At 38.5% G+C, this 15,000-nt stretch overlaps 1 long non-coding RNA gene across 1 annotated transcript in view; it reads left to right on the forward strand.

Moving 5' to 3' along the window:
- The window catches only part of LOC135111122 (uncharacterized), a 42,215-nt gene that overhangs the window by 13,972 nt on the left and 13,243 nt on the right, over positions 1 to 15,000 (forward strand). The window contains exon 2 of the long non-coding RNA XR_010273562.1: positions 7,211 to 7,307. This is a non-coding gene — a long non-coding RNA (uncharacterized LOC135111122). The remainder of the gene's footprint in view (positions 1 to 7,210; positions 7,308 to 15,000) is intronic.

Raw genomic sequence — 15,000 nt, forward strand, 5'->3', positions numbered from 1 at the left:
CGTAATGACCTAGTGTTGTCTGTTTCCCTTTGTAATCCTTTGTAATGCTCTGTCATAAGTTGGTCCGTAAAAGGGTATTTGTGTAAAGTACCTGAAATAGACAGTAGTAAGAGATTGTTTTATTTTTCTATTGTCCAGAGGTGTAAGTTCTTTACGTAAAAGCAGTAATAGTGGTGTGGGTAGCTGGTGTAAACGTTGTGAAAAAGCGCTGGTGGAAAATCACCATGAGGGAATAAAAAGAGGGTTTTTTTTTTTTTTTTTTTAGTAGGGCTAAGGGCAACAAATTTTTTTAAGGAAAAAAATCCCACTTGAGTGCTACTTCCCATAAAGCTGCAAAATAGAAAAATCAACTTGAAACCTCACTTTTGAAAGAGTTCAAGTCATAGGAAACAAGAAATACAGAAGCAGGCAGGGATTTCCAAAGTTTACTAGAGAAAGGGATGAACGATTGAGGCGGAAAGAATAAGGGTGAGAAAAATAGAATGTCTTCCTGTTCTTCTAATTTTTATTATTATTATTATTATTATTATTATATTATTATTATTATTATTATTATTATTATTATTATTATTATTATTATTATTTTTATCATCATCATCATCATCATCATCATCATCATCATCATCATCATCATCATCATCACCATCATCATCATCATCACCATCATCATCATCATCACCATCATCATTACCATTTTCATCATCTCTTTCATTCTCTAGTTTAATCCAGTTCTACTTAATTCATTCTTATTAATTTACATTATTCGTTTATCTCATGATGTTTTGTCTCGTATGCATGTGTGGGGCTGTTGACGTCCCAGTATCATTCCGCCTTGAACGCGCCGCTTCCCGTGGGATTAAAAGTGAGATTCAATGTGTGACCTGCCCTCCCTCAAGACATCATTTTACCCTTATTTGCTTCTGATAACTAACGAGGCTGTTGCATGCGCAGCCTCTCATTAGTAATCTTAGCTCACTTTTTTCTTATAATTTTCCCGTCTTTTTATAATTTTACATGCAAACATTTTAGGAATAATGATATGAGTGGTACGCCAGGAAACACTCTGATATTATTATAATGTTGTGTAAGTGATGCAGCTGAGCACAGGAGAGTCTAATTGTGTTTGTTTTTAAGGAAGTCTCTCTCTCTCTCTCTCTCTCTCTCTCTCTCTCTCTCTCTCTCTCTCTCTCTCTCTCTCTCTCTCTCTCTCTCTCTCTCTCTCTCTCTCTCTCTGATTTAGTAGGTTCTAAAATTATGCAGAAATATATCTGTATATGTAGCGTGTGTGTGTGTGTTTATGTGGATGTGTGTGTGAGTGTGTGTATGCACATGTGCAAGTAATTTATGTTGTAGTTATTTTATGTCTCTCAGATCAGTGTTTATCATCTGTTTCCGTTATGAATATAAGTGTGAACACCTGTTTGTTAACCTTGTGGTTCACTTCATAATTCTAACTGTGACTGAGAAGATTAGACAAATTTTAGACAAAGTTATGAATGAGGATGATAGATGGAAATAGGTAGGTATGTTTTATACAGGGACTGCCGCGTGTTGGCCTGATGGCTTCTTGCAACTTCCCTTATTTTTTATGTGGTTACGCTCTTACGATTAAATGCTGAGTAGGTCATTACTGCATATCGATATTTCAATATAACATAACTTATATAACTACAGATGAACAAAAAAAGACATAAGTACATAAAGAAATAAGGGAAGCTGCAAGAAGTCGTCAGGCCTGGTACATGTGACAGTCCCTGTAAAACCTAAATGGAGAAAAGCTGGCACCATTTTTTCTATGCGAATGCTCTTTTCCGTTTTTTTTTTTTTTTTTCTGATTAATTAATGGTCTAGGCAGGTCTAAGCTTTTGGACAGCCAGAGTATATGATTTACAGTAGTCATCGTAGTAACACCATAAGGGAACTAGAGCCATGTATTCCCTCACACAGTTACCCACAAGTGCCGGGTGACGCAGGGCAGGGAAAGGGAAGGCCAGGTGGTGCACGGATAAACCTTGAATGAGCCTGTAATTAGTAAATGGTCTGGCGGATAATTTACTAGACCGTCCCTAATCTGTCGTCGCGGATGACCTAGCGCTTCCATCTTCCTTGACCTGTATTTTGAAACGCTTCATCTTCTCATAAGGTTTACTCTCAAAAGCTACAAGGATGATAAGTATTGTTCTCATGGATGTTTTTCTAGTTGGTGATACATATTTATCGTTAAATTATCAACAGAATCATGTAAACAGCTTTAAAAATCTCAGTAACCGCCACTAGAGCATGCCAAAAAGTCGTAGAAACAAGACGTAAAACATTTGAAAACACGGCATGACTTTCCTTGATTTTTAGCTTTCATACGACTGAGGAGAAACATTTAAGAATCTCTCCACTGCAGTGCTGCGCCGTTTTCTGATGCAGGTGATCTTGGAAACCTTGAGCTAAGATCCTTCCTGTCTGACATTCGTGATTAATTTATAGCACATCTTGTTAGGTTTTTGTAGCTTAGTGTAACCAGCAGTCTGTCATTCCTGTCAGGTTGGGTTAAGTAATAAGAAAGAGGCGGAGGAAGAAGAAGAAGAAGAAGAAGAAGAAGAAGAAGAAGAAGAAGAAGAAGAAGAAGAAGAAGAAGAAGAAGAAGAAGACGAAGTAGAAGAGAAAGAAAATAAGAACAAGAAGAACAAGAACAATACGAATGTGAGAGAGAGAGAGAGAGAGAGGAGAGAGAGAGAGAGAGAGAGAGAGAGAGAGAGAGAGAGAGAGAATTACTACTGCACACGTAACTGAATCTTAGACTGGGTTTTTATTGATATTCCGTGTTCAAGATCCTTCTCTCACCAGAAGATTGTGTGACTTGAAATCTTTGAGTTAACACACACAACAGCGGCAGTATTCTTTTCTTTTCTTTATTTTCTTTAAGTGGAAATAAGTTTTTTCACATTTTATGCTTCAAACGCTTTCAGTATTTTTTTTTTTTTTTTTTTGTTACTTTCAAAGACGGTCTCTTACATTATACATTATTACATTTTCTTCGCAGTCTCGTTGATATCAAAGAAACCAAAACCGTAAAAAAATAGGAAGAAAAATCCTGTCATACATTTTTTTATCTCTCCCTGTTGTTTTATGCAGCGTGTTCCGTACCGCCAGACACGCCTCGCAACACCAACCTTCATTTCCCCATCAGTGTTACAATTCAAGTGTAACGCTTTGCTGAAACACGTTCTGGTTTACATTCATCCCCCAACTCCTTGTAACTAGCTGTACACACCATCAATGTGCCGTCCTCTACGTAAGCAGTGCGTATACGAGTATAAATGTTACATAGCAAACATTAAAGGATCAACTTCCTGATTTAAGTTTTATTCTTTTTGGAGAAACCTCTCGTACCCTACTGAATATCTCACTGTTTGCTTCAAAGGGAACTGCATTGAATTAACGAAGATCAACCGTATCCTTGTAAAATTAGTTAGTTGGCGTGTTTTCTAATCGACTGAAGTGAATCCGCTGGCGACGGTTGGTTAGATAATCCAACATGAAACGCTTCACTTAACGGCGAATATTAATTGTCCATTTATTCAGTTGCCGATTATTATCCACTGAAAGGATCTTCTTACGTGTGGGTGGGTGGGTGGGTGTATGGGTAGGTGGGTGTGTGATATCCCCTCTGAATGGATTCCAAAGTAAAAAGAAAAAGGTAGATTGCTCCAGAAAATTCCTTTGAAGTAGAAGTAAGACGAGAGTAAACAGGGAATTTTATACATTAATCCATTAGTAACGAACACACTTGCACTTGATAAGTTCATGAAAGAGGTTGTTGTTCAAATAGCAGCAGAGATAACTGAGGGAAAGATTAAAGTTTAACTTCTCAACTTACGACAGGTCAGTTTGATTTATACGGCTTTACAATAATCGATTCATTCATCTTCCCACAAGACTCCCGCGAAGCTTCAGAGTAAATCAAATCAACGCCATTCGGAGCGTCATGCATAGAATGATAGACAGTGCACCAACAATTATTCAGAACCGGAGAAATTTGGAGTTATTGAATGGTTTGCAAAGTTTTCTCGAACGCTATTGCCTAACCTGTAATGCCAACTCGCTGACAACAAGGAAAATCTCTTTATCTCCTTTTGAATGATCAACAAATCTAGCGAGAAAAAGTGGAGAAAAAATTATGGAAAACAACTATCCTTCGGTCAACATGATGAAATGCTTCATGAGTAAAACGTTAATATTTCAAATATCAAAACCAGTCAGTCGATTCGTTCTGTGAAAACTTGAGTGCTTGAAGTGTGTGAAAACTTGAGTGCTTGAAGTGTGTAAAAACTAAAGGTCGTTGGCATCAAATACTCCTTTTCGAATGATGCGATGCAGAAAAATCCCAATCCTCAATAGAGAGAGAGAGAGAGAGAGAGAGAGAGAGAGAGAGAGATCAGAGTAAGGTGAGTGTCGCCTCAAACGTTTGACACCATTTCCTGTGTTGAAATTCCAAAAGATTTCAGTTGTTGTAGACAAGAGAGAGACGAGACGAGAGAAAGAAAATCATCTCCATAAACAGACTCGAGTATTCATAAAAATTGACCGCAAGTTACATAAGGCACAAATTGGCTCCACACACTGACGGAAACGACGACCAAAAATAAATGAAGGAAGCGACGGAGTCAGAAAGGTTCAGGGATTGACAGAAACTAGTGTATTCCCAGCACGCAATTGAAGACACACTGCACATGAAGAACACAGTAATAAGACTCGCACCACAATGCTTCCCGGGACATGTGAACCCGACTGGTAACAACTCATAAGGCAAACAAAGGATCGTATTGTGAAATACATCTGCACCGCACGTCCACTACATTCAAAAGGTTCTAGTTTACAAGTGTTTTTAAGGGTGTTTTTACGGTTTTGGAGACAGATTACCAAGACTTTTTCATTAATTACTGGAGAAGCAGTCTTGAGAACACGGCTAATTATCTCTGTGGCCTTTGAAAATAGTCGTGGTGAGAGAGTAGTGTTTCTGAATACAGATCTCAAAACCTCAAACGTGACAATCACGAGGAAGAGCAACAACAAGCAGCCATACACACATGACGTTACACTCCATATACTATAAATATACGTATATATATACTCGTATATATATATATATATATATATATATATATATAGAGAGAGAGAGAGAGAGAGAGAGAGAGAGAGAGAGAGAGAGAGAGAGAGAAAGGCACACGTTTGGCCAAAGTCTAAATTGAACGATAAAATTATCAAACAATATTAAAAGTGGTCCGTTCAGGTCGGGCGGAATGTAGGGAAAAAAAATATATATATACACCAGAAAATAATACACATTTATTACACTAGGGGGAAAAAATGGCGTACACACACGAAAAAAAAAAAAAATGTTAGTAAATTGTTAAATGATTTACTTTTTCCCCTTGACGCTGGTTTGGGAGGTGCATAGAACCACCATATGAAGCGCCACCTTTTTGTGTCTCTTCTGATAGACGCTTTTGGGCCCATGTTCAGAAACACCTTGTTGTCTCACCACGACTATTTTCAAAGGCCAAAAAGATGATTAGCCAAGTTCTCATGATTGTTTCCCCTGTTCATAAAATAGAAATTTTTCTAATCTATCACTAGAAGTGTAAAAACACCATAAAAAAAAAAATGTAGTCTTAACTAATGCTTTATTAATTTAGTGTATTTGCGTGTTTCAGAGTGTGGTTCTTCATATTTCTATCAGAAGCTACCGAGAGTTCTACCTTTCTTTGAGAGTAACTGGAAAACCTCGCTCAGCACTTTCTGTAACAAGGGTTCTGGGTTATCAAGTGCACTGTAGCTAACGGCGGCATCCTTGCAAGCAGCGTCTCGTATATAACGAAGAAAAAATAGGCACTTGAGAGCGAAACACTACCATGTAAGCGCAAACTAGCGTGTGTGAGAGAGAGAGAGAGAGAGAGAGAGAGAGAGAGAGAGAGAGAGAGAGAGAGATTGTGTTTATTCACCCTTTGATTACTATGGCTTCTCTTCAAGCTAAATGAAATGGTCTACTGAAAGTTTAGAGCATATTTCGAAAGCCACTACTGGGAACAAAAGGGGTACTGGACCAACTCAAGCCTTTCAATGCCTGTAATTTGATGTCTGCCCAGTGAAAGCCTCCAAGGGTATTCTAATGAGGTAACGAGTGTCATGATGTCATTAACAATCAGAGGCTAAAAAATATGCAAAAGGGGAAAATCACTGAGAAATAAAGGGTGAAAGAGGCAGCGTCCTGCGTGGTGGGCGACGGGCAGCGGGACCTCCTCGTTCAGGGCCATTAAGGAGAACACAAAGCCGTGATTTGGGTTAATTGCACTTGTCAACCGTGTTTTTGTTCAGGCCAGCCAGTGACCCGGAAGCAGCCTGTTTATCGAGCGAGGAAGGGCCGGCTGGGAGTTGCTTCTCTGTCAGTGAGGTGCGGGATTGACGGTAAAGAGAAGAGGAGAAAATCTAGAGAGGAAAAATATACAAATAGATAAGCAGTTGAAAGTAATGTCACGAGAATTGGATTTGTTGAAGGGGGGAAAAGAAAATTTGAAGTATAAATGGATAAATAGACAGTGGTAAGGAATGTCAGTCTCTCTTTTTTCATATTTTCTTTTCTTTTATTTCAAGTAATTTTCATAAGTTAATGTTTTGAAGTGAACAATCCCCTACATTTTTCTTTGATCAGCGACAACCCTGGTAGGAATTCAGAGCCTCCCAGACAGTAGCTGTGGAATGCTTAACAAACACGATTTTTTTTTTTTTTCTCTCTTCCTTGTATCCGAATCGTGTGACAGGAACCACATTAATGGCTTTTGATACTTTCAAGACACTACCTTTATCTACTTATTTCTTTATCCTTTTATTTTATCTATTTATCTATTCATCTATTTTTTTTATTCTTTTTTATTATCACAATGTTTCACTCTTCTGCATCAATTCTTCACTCTTAGGAGCACATTAACAAGTATCTTCTTTCCTTCCACTTATAATCTCTCAGAAACAGTCACTCCTTTAAGTTTATTCTACAGTTTTACCTCCGAAAAGATAAAAATGGAATGAACCTTACCTTCTTGTCCTCTACTATGTTGTGTTTTTCTTTTTTCCTTTTTTTCTTACCTTTTAGTTCACGAGATACTTTTTTTTTTCTTCGTAGGTGGAAATTTCAATATTTTTTTTCTTTCTTTCTCAACAGTGATTGCGTCGACAAAGCCAAACATTTTGAGAAGCTTGTATCATCCTGTGGTTCTACTCAGCTACAGTTCTGCTGGGGTAAACGAACCGTATCAAAGGTTAGTCCCTAAATATTCTTTTTTATATGGGTTATTTTGTGAAACGTTGCTCGACTTGTTAGGAAATGTCGACGTCAGTGCTTGGTTCCATCCAGTTTTTTCGTTTTGGACATGGAACGTTCTCTCTCTCTCTCTCTCTCTTTCTCTCTCTCTCTCTCTCTCTCTGCAGAAGACCATATCTATACGCATGTACTCTCCTGCCGCTTGGTCTCTGCACGCCGTATTGCTAAAAGTTGTTCAGTTCATCAAGTCTCCCCTTACAAATCCTCCGAAGCCGGTTCTCTCCCATACCACTCGTTATCTTTTATCGCGGTGTCCATGGCCGCTGTTTCTGAAGTAGCTGCTCGTCTCCATTGGCTGGGTTGTTTCGATCGTCTATTCTACATTCATGATTTTTTCTTTTATTTTGTACTGTTTTATATTTTCTATTGCTCGTATAACTATTAGCTGGTATCTGCTACTTGGTGTCTCATTTAGAGCACTAAGTTTTCCTCAATTTGTGTCCGTTCCTTTCTTCAGAGAATGAAAATATTTGCAGCAGGAGTGTCAGGGTAACAGCAAGTTAATTAAGAGAAAAGTCCTTCACTCATTTTTGATAAGATACACAGACCGTTGCTACACACACACGTGCACACACACACGCACACACACACACACACACACACACACACACACACACACACACACACACACACACACACACACACACATATACTTCCTGTTGTTAGTGTAAATGGAGATATTAGTTAATTACCCACTCAGGCAGGCAGTGTGGGTGAGGTAAATTTACAGATGAGGCAGGAGAGCCGGTGTCGGGATGACGCGTCCCCCACCCACCCGCTACCCACGCCTCGGCTCATGCCTGCATTTCACTAGACAAGTTTTTCCCACTAGACAATATACACAATTAAATTAATATAATTCATTTATATTAATAAAAAAAGCATTGACAATAATTAGATAAATTCATCATGACCATTAGTGGTTGTTCAAATCACATCAATAATAAATCGAAAAGCAGTAATTAGATTCAACCCGTGCCATGCTTCCAAACACTGCGCCTCCACAAAGAAAACATATCATGTGCTGGGTATACATGGAAACTCCAGCGATTCACGTCATCCTTGCCATGATGGAGTGGTTGAGATTATTAATATTTTTAAACAAACTATTTCATGAAGAATCTTGCAGAGTTGAAGATTACACCACATTGAGCAACTTAAAGTGGTGAATGTTCCTTAAAAACCGTGAGTGGAAGGGAAAAGTTTACTCGATGACATGATCCTGACTCCCTCGAACGTGCATCCGTCATCCCAATAGTCTTACGAAGTCTTTCCCGAAAACTTCACACAGTATACTAGCAGGACTTGATTTCCCTGCCTAATGTGTTCCCAGGGATCAGGTTCCTGACAGGAATAAAAATGTGCCTAAGTTATCACGGCGCAGGATTTCCCAGTGTATAAGCGTGTGTGTCCGCCTCACCACACACACACTCAGTACTTGTGTACCTGAACACTTTCGTGATATTTCCTTTATTTTCTACTTTTTTTTTCTGTTGTAACTTTTAGCTGGTATCTGAATTTAGCGTCTTGCAGTATCGTTGAGCAGATTTTCCGCTGTCTTCACAAGTCATCACTAGTTAAGTTTTGAAATATTCAAGGCCATAATATGTATTTCATCTCATATTGCATCACGAAATTGTTTGTCTCTTCATATTAACCTTGTTAACATGGCATCTTTTACCAAAAAAAATTACTTTTATCAGCTGGCACTCATGGTAAGTGTTGGTCGCATGTCCTCGAACTTTATGACCTTCTAATTTATATTTATGCTTATCACATCGAAAGTTTTCTTATGTAATTTATCATTTACGTGTGTCCATGCACCTGACAGTCCCAAAGCAGCGCACTCTCACAAGAGGCACCTCAAGGTTAAATGTATATAGGCCATAAGTATCATATAAACATTGGAATCTCAAAATTGCATTCACGAATCCTGATAAAACTGAAGGAGACGAGTCGCTATGTGCAAGAGGCTCATCTGACAGCGTCGCCGCAGTACAGGCCCCTTCACGCCCCCTGCCTCTCCCATGCACTCTCAACATCACCCATTCATCTCTCACACGATACATGACTTTTTTCTTTCTTTCTTCTCTTTATCTTTTTGCATGATGTGAGTGTCTGATTGTTGCTTTAAGCATAATCTTTGCAAAATTCTCTCATTATGATCATAATAAGATCATTGTAACAGCAGTAATGATGAAAGGATTTCGAAATAGTCCTTTACGATTTGAAATTCTTTTAAGAAATCTATTACATTTTCCAGAGTAAGAGCGCGCCCCTTGACGGGAAGAGCAAATTGCATCACATTACAACAGCTGTAGGTCAATTTGAGTCATGCCTGTGAGAGTGTCACGAGACTTTCAAATGACGTGTGAATGTTTCCTAGCACGACAATGCCTTCAGGAGAGAGAGAGAGAGAGAGAGAGAGAGAGAGAGAGAGAGAGAGAGAGAGAGAGAGAGAGAGAGAGAGAGAGAGAGAGAGAGAGGATCTACTTGGAAAACGAACTTATCATCCCATCCCGGTGAGATAACGTGCTGCCCAAGCCAGGAGCTGCTGGAGGTGATCAGTGCTACTCACAAAAAATTCCTGATGCGCGACGACTATCAGTGTTCGCGGAGTCCATGCAGTCCATCTCCGGCACCAAACACGTAATGGAATGACTTAATTGTTTTAGATACTTTGGAGAGGGAGGCATCGGCTCGCTTCAAAGGCTAAATGGACTTTGAGTGCCACTCTTCCGTTGGCTTTTTATAGATTTGGCTTTCCTTTTGGCACTGAACCGGTATCATTGGTGGAGGGAATACTGCATTAAGCACGCCCATGTAAAAAAGTCTGCAGGAATAAAAGAATAATACATGATGAGGCATATTGGACGGAGAGGTAAGCCATTATCGCTGGTTGTCCATTTCCGTTTTAAGTGTACGTGTTTTCGTGTTTTTTTTTTTTTTTTTTTTTTTAGACTTGTGTTAGACTCATTCCGGTGAGTTCATCCTGCACTTGCATGTAGCATTAGTGCTTGCTTTAAAATTGGACTACATTTGTATTCCCACAGTTTATAATCTTTACGCTTTATACCTGTTAAAAAAAATGAATAAAAAAATACTGCTAGCTGTTGGGGCATTGTAAGAACCCACCAGACACATATTTTATTGTCTCTTTATCTCTCTCCTTGAAAGCATTGTCGTGCTGGGATGGATTCACACGCCAGCTGACAGAAGGTACGTCCCAGTTTCAAAAGCATGATTCAAGGTTACTCAGAACGGCTGTGGTGTGATGCGGTTTGCTTTTCCTGTCAAGAAGAGCTGCCTTACACCGGAAAAGTAAAGTAGGTTTCGTGAAGGAGTTTCGAAATATGGGCAGACTGCTTTGAAAATAATAATAATAATAATAATAATAATAATAATAATAATAATAATAATAATAATAATAATAGTAGTAGTAATAATGTAACAGCCAAACTTTGTGTTTCTAGTTCAGTTTATTTCATTCCATTGGTTAGCTTTAACGGTTATCGTTTTAAAAGCCACGCCTCTTTTTTACAGTCACCATCCCGCAGTTACAAGACCGTACGTTCCAAAGAAGTAATCAAAATACACATACGTACACCGGTTTATTATTATTATCTTTTATAGAGGGTCAACTGCATAACTTTCAAAATGCGTGGGCAGGGACATTTGATTAAAACGCAATGTCCGTTGAGCAGTTATTAAGGGCACACATCAATTGAGAGTTTTAGAATGCATATCCAAACTACTACTACCAATATGAGTAACGAGGAAGCTACGATACCTTCCGCGTGCGTGTGGGTATAAGAAATGTTGGATTATGATTCCCCTTCCCTGAGTCACTTCTGAGTCAACGCGTACGTGAGTCATTGGGAAAATCTGATGAATGGTCTGGAATTTTTTTTTTTTTTTGTATCTTTTTCATATAGTTTTCATTTTTTATTTATGATTGTTTTGTCTCTCTTTTTTTTATTTCAAACCTTCGAATTTCATATATTAGTTGTTTTTCTCTCATGATTTTCTTTCTCTTTTTTTTTCCGGTGTTGACGTGCTTTTCTTTTCTCTTTTCTTTTAAAATTTTATGTTGGTCCTCGTGTCCCATGCATTATTCATCATTGACTCATTATTATTAGCATTTTTTTTTCCTTTTTTGCCATGATTCCGAACCCCCATTCCCCACACCTTTGATTCCCCCTCTCCCATGCAGTGCCCCCTCTCCGCCCCCATGCCACGCCCCCTCCCGTGCACTATTATATTAACTCGAAACACGACCGCACAAAAAAGCCAACGCACACGTGGGTCATCCATTGCTTTATGTAAAATGGCATGATTATGCAATGAATGTGGGGAGGGGAATCCGAAAAAAAAAAATCATATTGCGCTACCCACCTTTGAATTATCCTTTGTAAAGCTGTTGTTGATATTGTTGTTGTTGTTGTTGTTGTTGTTGGTATTGGTTTTATTATTTTTTTTATTATTTATATTACTATTATCTTTACTACTACTGCTACTACTACTACTACTACTACTACTAAAACTACTACTACTAGTGCTACTATTACTACCTCGTTATTGTTGCTGTTGTTGTTATTGTTGATGTTGTTGTTGTTACCGTTGCTACTGATGATGCTGTTGATGCTGATGATGACGGTGATTTCACTCCTACACTTTGTCTCTCTCTCTCTCTCTCTCTCTCTCTCTCTCTCTCTCTCTCTCTCTCTCTCTCTCTCTCTCTCTCTCTCTCTCTCTCTCTCTCTCTCTCTCTCTCTCTCTCTCTCTCTCTCTCTCGTCAGGACAGAACAGTCCAGGGCTGTATATAAACATGTATTTCGAGCGTCTTCATAATTCTTCATCTCGGGTTCCTTTCACACACGCACGCAGACAGAGCTGGACAGAACAATTGTAAACCAACTTGCACGTGATTGACCGAGGAAATCTCAGATTAATAAGGTGACGTATGATATTCTGTCTCTGATGAGGGAAGAATGCCTTGCAACTAGGCTTTTGTAGTTTTTTGTATGTAAAACTCATGGGGCCCCTCGCGATGGGTTTTTAAGGAAAAGTTACCTGAAAATTAAAGGAAGTGAAAAGAAAAAGGCGCACTAGATATTTTTGGTGGTCATTATGAACTGTGAATGTTGAAAGGGATGTACAAGGGAAAAAAAATCTGTATACATTATTAAAACTAAGTGAAATATATTACAATAGATGGAAAGAATTAATGATTATATACGTAAAGTGAAAATAAACATTAAAAGTATTTGTTAGTATCTTCAACAAAATAGAAAATATCAAGAAAGCAGCAGAAGGAGGAGGAGGAGGAGGAGGAGGAGGTGCGAGGAGGCGGAGGTGAACTCTTTTATGATAGCAGAAAGTAAAATCTCTCTTGGTATGTTACAAGATTTACAAGACTAATATCATATTACTACAAAGTGGCATGTAAAACTGGACCTAAGACGTTCTAGATACCTCTTTTTTTTTATCCCTCATTAATAGGCAGAAAAAAAAATAAGACGATAAGAAGTAGAAGACTAGGAAAAAAAAATTAAAGCGAAGAAAGACAAAGAGTAGGATGAAGAAGAGCATATAACATCAAATGAAAATGAAGAAACAAAGCCTGGCTAACGAGACGGAGGAGGGATGAGGGTAATGTCGGTGGAAATGACGATAATGAGGAAACACAACGCGCTGCTGTTAAGGTAATGTCTGCAGGCGATTGTTTGAGGAGGAAGTGATTCATAGCGAGGCGGCGACGAGGAGGAGTGGATGAGTAGTGTGTTCCCATACTCGTCATCCGGCTAAAGGTCGAAGCCGAGTGTGGTGATAGATGTAGCGTTGCTCACAGACTCAAATGACCTTTTATATCTCCATTCTCTCTCTCTCGCTTCTCATACTTTTTTTTTTCTTTCCTGAGTTATAGCAGTGACCTTTCGTGTTCCTTTCTCTTTTTTATTTATTTCTTTTATATTTTTTTGTGTATTGCCTCACATTCCTTTAGACTTTTCTCTTTCTTGTAGTTTTAAGAAGTTAACTTTGTCTTTTGTTGCTTCCTCTTCTTTCCTGAGATGTAGCGGTGATCTTTGGTGTTTTGTTTCTCTTTCTTGATGTATTTCTTAACATTATTTCACATTTTCCTTTTTTCTATGTTTAAGAAATCAGAGTAACCTTTCCTTCGCTTCCTTTTTTTTTTTTTTCTGAACGTACAGTAGTGACATTTTGCCTTTCTTTTTTTTTCTTTTACATTTCCCCACACTGCGCTGTTCTTATTAATTAATGGGTGAGGAATGAGTGCAATATATTTTTTTCTGGTGTGTAGCAGTGACATTTGGCTGATTTTTTTTTTCTTTTCTTGTGTGGTAATTCTTCTCATTTATTTACATTGCCTAGATACATAGAGGTAAGAGAAACAAGTGCAATCTTTGTGGTTATCTTTTTCCTTCCTGTTTTATAGCACTGACCTTTCATTATCTTTATTCCTGTTATTTTTTTTCCCCTCTTTTATTTCATCACTTTAACTTAGTCTTTCATCGTATATAGAAGTGAGAGCTGTATGCAATCTCTTTCTTTTCACAGGAGTGTATTTTTTTTTTTTTTTTTTTACGTTTCTTTGTTTTTTTTTTTTTTTCTTTGTTTTTTTTGTTTTTGTTTTTTGTTTTTAGATTATTTCTTCGTATGTTCAGTTACATTAATGACACTGTCCTCGTATATGTAGGGTAAGAATTCAGCGCAACCTCGACTGGTGAAGAAACTCATCTGGTCATCAGAGTGAGTGAGTGAGTGACGTGTGAAGTAAAAGGTGAAATATTTGCCCAGTCAGCAGCATGACGACATGACCATCAGCACTTGGACTAAGAGACTTGACGAGGATTACATGCGCAGAGGTAAATAAATAAACAAATTAACGTGTAAATAAATAAACAAATAAATAAAAAGATACATAAATCAATAAACTTACTGTAACATGATCCTCTCGAAAAAAAATTTTTAAAAAGTTAACAAATAATTCGCAAGGTTCTCTCTCTCTCTCTCTCTCTCTCTCTCCTCTCTCTCTCTCTCTCTCTCTCTCTCTCTCTCTCTCTCTCTCTCTCTCTCTCTCTCTCCTCCTTATTGTCACCATCCTTCTTTCGTAGTCCATGCCATAAAATGCTCCTAAGTTCATTTTGTGTTCGAATTTTCTGCGCCACTACAAGGAGAAATGAGAGTTTGGAGCGCCGGGAGGAAAGGGGAGGTGAAGGGAAGGATGGAAGATGGGAAGGTGGCAGGGAAACAAAGAGAATAAAGAGTGGTGAGTGAAAGAGACAGATAGAGAAAACAAAAAAGATTTTATACAAGGAAAAGGACAGGATAAGCGATAGTAGAAAAAAAATAAAAAAGAAAGAAAGGATAAAGGGAGAGGAGGGGAAGAAAGGAAGGGAGGCAGGAAAGGTGAGGTGTGTGAGGCAGGGAGAACAGAGACGTAAGGAAGCAGGGAGGAAAGGAGGGAAGGAGGGAGGCTTCTCAAGGTCGCCGCCGTACAATCGTGTCTTTATCTAGAACGCGAAAGATACCTGGCAGCGAGCCAAGCCACTGCGATACTGACAGTGAGGGAGGGAGGGTGCAAGGCATGGGAGGAAGGGAGAGAGGGA

Source organism: Scylla paramamosain, chromosome 21 (assembly GCF_035594125.1).
Source record: "Scylla paramamosain isolate STU-SP2022 chromosome 21, ASM3559412v1, whole genome shotgun sequence".
Taxonomy (NCBI): Eukaryota; Metazoa; Arthropoda; class Malacostraca; order Decapoda; family Portunidae; genus Scylla; species Scylla paramamosain.